We start from the raw sequence: 6,504 nt of genomic DNA, 5'->3' as shown, positions 1-6,504 counted from the left end.
CACGTGATGAGTGTGATATGGTGTGTATGTGTGGTGCGTGTTCTGTGTGTGTTGTGTGTGTTATGTGTGTTTGTTATGCATGTGTGGTAAATGTGGATGTGGTGTATGTGCTATGGTGTGCATGTGGGTATGATGTGAATGTGTAGTGTGCATGTTGTGTGATGTGCATGTGTGGCCTCTATGTACAGCATGCACACGTGTGTGTGTGATATGGTGTGCATGTGTGGAGAGTGTTGTGGGATGTGATTGGTGTGTTTGTCTTGTGTGTGACATGTGTGTGTCATGCATGTGTGCATGCATATGTAGATATGTGTGTGGTATATGTGGTGTGTGCATGTGTGGTGGGCATGTGTGTGTGGAGGGGAAGTGTGTGGTGAGGTGGGAGGGGCTTGCAGCTCCCCAGGGAAGGTGGGCTCCTCTCCAGAGGGGCATAGCTGTCCTACTCACCCTGGACCCGGGATGTGGGAGCAGCGCAGCTGGGTGTGTGGCAGTGGCTCTCCCTCCACACTGCGGCTTCCTCACCTGCGGAGCGGGACGAGCAGCCCAAGGATGGCAGCAGCCAGGGGGCTTTCTGCAGGGGTGGGGGTGCTGGGTGCCCCTGCCCACCCCACACAGTGGCTCCTGAGCCCTGGGAATGTGAGCTGTGTGATGGGAAACAGAGCTTCCCATGTAGTGTCGATGAACTTGACCTTGAATATCTCTGTGTTGCTGTGGCCAGAGTCTGTGGGGTAAATGAGTAACGAGGCAGAGCACTGCAGGGCCGGCCGCCTGCTCTCCCTGCTGAATGACAGCGGGTGGTGGGAGTTGGGTGGGTGACAGGAGGGGTGGGCGTCAGGTGATTGAAAGGAGGTGGTGGGTGTCGGGTGGGTGACAGGAGGGGGTGGACAGGTGGGTGTCAGGAGGGGGTGGGCGTCGGGTGGGTGACAGTTGGGGTGGGCGTCAGGTGGGTGACAGGAGGGGTGGGCGTCAGGTGGATGAAGGAGGTGGTGGGTGTCGGGTGGATGAAGGAGGTGGTGGGCGTCGGGTGGGTGACAGGAGGGGGTGGGTGTGGGTGGGTGACAGGAGGGGGTGGACAGGTGGGTGTCAGGGGGTGGGTGTCTCGTGTTGGAAGCAGTCAGGGCTCAGGAGGTGGGTGCCTGTGGTGGTGGGGACAGAGCTGCTGAGTGCCGAGTGAGTGCAGTGGGGAGATCCCAGCTGAAGACAGACCCTGAGGACAGGGCCAGGGAGTCAGTCGCCTGCCCACGTCACACCCGAGGGGCTCCACGGGCCGTGCCCCGGCTGGGTCTCACACGGGCGCGATGCCTCTGTAGCTGTGGAGGCCGGGAGCTCCCGGCGCACGTGAGAGCAGGGTGGATGGGTGTCGGGCTCTGTGCTCCTGTCTGCACCCCTGAGGGCGACAGGCCCCCGCCAGCCCCGGGCTGCCTCCCCTGTCCCTCCAGGCTCCAGGCTCGTGGCCCCGCCCTCAGGAGGCTCAGCTCCAGCACCATGAAGGGCATCCTGGTCCTCGGTCTCCTCGCAGCGCTCGCTGTGGCCCCCGGAGGTGAGAGAAGCTGTGGGGGCCGCAGTGCGGGAGACAGGAGGGGGTGGGTGACTGGAGGGGGTGGGTGTTAGGGGTCCCCAGAAGGTTGGGATTTATCCTCTTTCCCCCTGAGGTGAGCGCTGTCTCTGCTCTGTGTCACCAGATGGAGCCACGTGGGCTCTTTTGTCTCCGCAGGGTCCCTGGACTGTCCGCAGTGCTCCTCATTTGATGCCCCCTGTGACGGCAGCGTTGTCTCTCCATGTCCTGATGGCACCTATACCAGCTGCATCACTTCCTGTGCCAGCTGGCCTTCAGGTCAGCCTGGGCTGTGTGCCCCCCCACCCTGGGACTGGCCCCGGGCAGGCCTGGGGAGGGCTGCCAGGCTGGGAGGGAGGCCTGAGATGAGGCCGGGCTGTGCCAGGGCAGGGGGTCGTGGAGCAGCTCCTGGCCAAGGGGAGACGGGTCAGGCAGGGCTCATTCCGGAGCCTTCTCGGGGCTGTGGAAGCAAAGGCGGCTCAGGCGGCCGCTCTGCCTGGGCCTGCATCGCCCTGTTCCACTGCCTCACCGCGGGGCAGCTCCTGCCTGGTGAGTTCCCCCACACTTCTCACCTCGGACATTTCCACACCAGACAACAGCGGGCAGAAGAGCGCGAGGACCGTGCGTGCCCCTTGTCCATGTCAGCAATGACCGACACTCTTACTTTACTATAATGTGTTAAAGTGAACATGTACATGATCTGAAATCCATGCTTTTTATCTCTCAGATTACACAATTTTCATAAACTTTGTGAAGACCCTTTGTTGCATGGATTTAAAATTTGTGTGCACTGAAGTAACTAATCTTTTAATTCCATTTTTCCATGAGCTTTGTTAAGTGCCCTCGTGTGTGTGTGTGTGTGTGTGTGGTCCTTTTCCCTATAGATACTTCACTGTCATCTGTGATACCAGCTTTTAAATAAACATAACTAGCGTTCCGTTATCATTAATAAGGCATTAACTGCAACTCTGTCATTTCTTCTAACACTTGGGCCATCTGAGACTCTCTGGGTTTGAAACACACTGTGATGCAGTGGGTAACCTGCTGTGCCGCAGGGCTGACCCCTAGATTTATGTTTAAGTGGGCTTCGTGGCTAGTGGCCGCCAAACTGGACAGCTCTGGCCCAGGAATTTTACTGGGTCTGTGCCCAGTGTTTAGGCAGACCATGTGGGTTTGCAGACAAGGTGCAGCAAATTTGCTGGATTATTGTAATTAAAAGAAAAAGATTTATTTATTTATTTGAAAGACACACAGAGAAGGATAGGCGGGGGATGGGGGTGTCTTTGATCTGCTGGTTCACTCCCCAATTGGCCACAATTGCGGGAGCTGTGCCGATCTGAAGCCAGGAGCCAGGAGCTTCTCCCCTGTCTCCCACGGGGGTAAAGGGGCCCAAGAACCTGAGCTATCTTCCACGGCGTTTCCAGGCACATATAACAGACCTGGATGGTTAGTGGAGCAGCTTGGACTTGACCTGAGGCCATATGGGATGCTGGCACTGCAGGTGGTGGCGTTAGCTGCTATGGTATAGCGCCGGCCCCATTATTTTCTCTCTCTCTGTCTTTTTAAAAAAATTTATTTGTTTCTTTGTTTTGTTTTGTTTTTGACAGACAGAGTTGGATAGTGAGAGAGAGAGACAGAAAGAAAGGTCTTGCTTCCATTGGTTCACCCTCCAGATTGTCGCTATGCCCGGTGCTGTGCCAATCTGAAGCCAGGAGTCAGGTGCTTTTTCCTGGTCTCCCACATGGGTGCAGGGGCCCAAGCACTTGGGCCATCCTCCACTGCCCTCCTGGGCCATAGCAGAGAGCTGAATCGGAATTGGAGGAGCTGGGACTTGAACCTGTGCTCACAGGGGATGCTGGCACTGAAGGTGGCGGCGTTAGCCGCTGTGCCACATCACTGGCCCCGATTATTCTCATTTAGGACTGGAGGGTGGTCTCCAGGCGGTCACTTGGACCGCCCACTTGTAGGGCCCGCCCTCTCCTGGGTCTGCCTGCATTTCTGCTGCTCCCCTGCTGCACAGGTGTGGCTGATGGAGCAGCAGCTTTCTCTTCCCAGGAACCCTCGCCGCTGCGTCCAAACCTGCACTGCGCTGAGGGGAGCGTGTGTGCGCTGGCCAGAAGCCGCTGCTCTTCAGGGTCCCAGGTCCCCACGGCCTCTCCTCCCCAGGGACTAACAGTCTGTGTTTGTCTTTGTGTAGACTCACCTCCCACACGGTTCTATGACATGGCCTGCTCCACAATCGACTGCTCACTGTTGCCTACGCCTCTGGGCTTTTTTGTCTGGGGAGCTGCTGGGCAAACAGCCTGGTTTAAAAGCAAGTGCTGGGGACGGCGCCGCGGCTCACTAGGCTAATCCTCCACCTTGTGGCGCCGGCACACCGGGTTCTAGTCCCGGTTGGGGCGCCGGATTCTGTCCCGGGTGCCCCTCTTCCAGGCCAGCTCTCTGCTGTGGCCCGGGAGTGCAGTGGAGGATGGCCAAGTGCTTGGGCCCTGCACCCTATGGGAGACCAGGAGAAGCACCTGGCTCCTGCCTTCGGATCGGCGCGGTGAACCAACGGCAAAGGAAGACCTTTCTCTCTGTCTCTCTCTCTCACTGTCCACTCTGCCTGTCAAAAAAATTAAAAACAAACAAACAAACAAAAAAAACCAAGTGCTGGAATGGAGGACCCTGCAGTTGTACCAGCTGCCTCCCCCCAGGTGGGTGCCAGCCCCATGGTCCCGTTGCTGGGCCACCTGTGCTCCCTGCCCTTGGGGGCCACCTGCAGGCCAGGCCCTCCTGTCACATCTGAATGACACTCACACCTGATTGACAGAGGGGCGTGAGAACTGCAGGGCAGACAGCACTGCCAGCAGGGACAGACAGGGAGGCTGTGGGGGGGATGTATTTAGTATTCATGTGTTTTCATTTTATCTCAGGCGACACAGAGCCAGAGAGAAGTCTTCCATTTGCCTGTTCATGCCCACATTCCCCAACAGCAGAGGTGGGGCCAGGCCAGGCAGGACTGGGAGCATCTAGGTCTCCCCGTGGTGGTGCAGGAGGAATTCTAGTCCTTGAGTGGTCACTGGCTGCTCCACGCTGCTCCTCAGCAGGAACTGGAGTCAGGGTGCAGCAGGACTTAGGGGGTCCAGGCGCTGCGTTAGGGATCAGGCGCCCCCAGAGGGGTCTCCCTGCTGTGCCCACGCCTCCCCTGGGAGCAGCACCTGGCGCTCCCCAGCAGTTCTCAGACTTCGGGATCCCAGGGCCCTGTTAGGACTCAGGTCTCCCACATTACTGAGGAGTCCAGAGAACTCTGGTTTACGTGCACTCCTCCTGTCAGTATTTACTGTCTGGGAAATTCCAGCTAAGGAAGTTTATAAACCTGCATTAGTTCACCCAAAATAGCAAGCAGCACCTTACCCATCAGCACGTACTTGACAGATAAACACAGCAGTGAGGAGTGTGGCGTTGTCACATACGAGATGGCTGGAGGCTCACACGTGTGTGCATTCCCGTGTGGACAACCCCACCCTGTGTTTGTGAGGGAGAGAGAATGAGGCACAGGCAGTGTGGTGCTGGCCAGAAGTGGTTAACTCAGCCCCCCCGGAAGAGCCCAGGGCTCGGGGTTCCTGAACCCCCGTGTGAGAACCACTGCTCGGGACCAAAGCCCTATTTTGTTTTGTTTTGTTTTTTTTTTTTTTTGAAAAGATTTTTAATTATGTATTCGAAAATGTAACAGAGAGTGTGGTTGGGGGTGAGGTGGACAAGGGATAGATCTTCCAACTGCTGGTTCACTCCTCAAATGGCTGCAATGGCTGGAGCTGGGCTGATCTGAAGCCAGGAGCCAGGAGCTTCTTCCAGGTCTCCCAGGTGGGTGCAGAGCCCAAGCACCTGGGTCATCCTCCACTGCCTTCCCAGCCATAGCAGAGAGCTGGATCAGAAGAGGAGCAGCCGGGACTCATATGAGATGCTGGCACTGCAGGCAGCAGCCCTACGTGCTAGTCTACAGTGCTGACACACGTAGCCTGTGTTCAAAACGAGGTTTATTTATCTTCTCCTGCTTGAACAGTAGATTTAGCAGCAGTCACACACCAGGACACCAACAGTCAGGACAGGTTGGGCCCACCTTTCTCTTCCTAGCCTTTACCCCACAGGCTCAGAGACAGGATGGGCTGTGGGGCAGACCTGGGGGATCTGGTCTTCAGTGGTGGCCAGGGTGGTGTCGAGGCCGGGATGCAGTTGCTCTGTCCTGTCTAACTGCATGGTCGTGATTACGCCTCTTCCCTTGCAGACTTTCAGACTGAAGGGACCGGCAACACACAGTGCCCTGGTTGTATAGCGGTTAACGGCACTTCCTGTGTAGAGATAAACCTGCCATGTAACCCAGGAGAACGCTGTGTCGATGTGCTTGCAGAAGTCGTGCAAGGTATGTCTTGGGATCCAGTTCCTCCAGGGGTCCTGAGATGCAGGTTCACAGAGAGGTGGGGGAGGCAGCCTGACACGGGGACGTTGCTGGGATGCCTGTGAGCGGGAGAGAGGCTACAGTGCTGTCTCAGGGCTGCCTTCTCAGGGCAGGGCTGCTTCCTCTGCTGCTGGCCCAGGGCCTCCACCTGTGCTGGCTGTCAGTCACCAGGCTGCTTCATTCCACAGGTGGGGTGGGGTGGCCTCTGCACACCTGCACTCTTCTACCTGTCACACTTGGCGCAGTGCTAACTTAGCGGGCGGGGTCCCCTGGTGGAAAGTGTCAAATTCAGCTTCCAAATCCAACCAATCGTCCTTGCCGACTAAAGCAATGGGTTCTCCTGGGGCTACACAGCAGACCCAGGTCCCACAGCTGCAGGCCTGGACCCTCATGGATGGGTCCCTGGCAGGGGCAGGTCCTGCAGAGCTCAGAGCCTTGCAGGTCTGCTCCTCACCAGCAGGGGGAGCAGGCTTCCCCAGGGCCATGTGGGCATCAGGCATGGATGTTAATT

Source organism: Oryctolagus cuniculus, chromosome 6 (assembly GCF_964237555.1).
Source record: "Oryctolagus cuniculus chromosome 6, mOryCun1.1, whole genome shotgun sequence".
NCBI lineage: Eukaryota > Metazoa > Chordata > Mammalia > Lagomorpha > Leporidae > Oryctolagus > Oryctolagus cuniculus.
The sequence above is the reverse complement of the archived record's forward strand: the minus strand, read 5'-3'. Positions refer to the sequence as shown.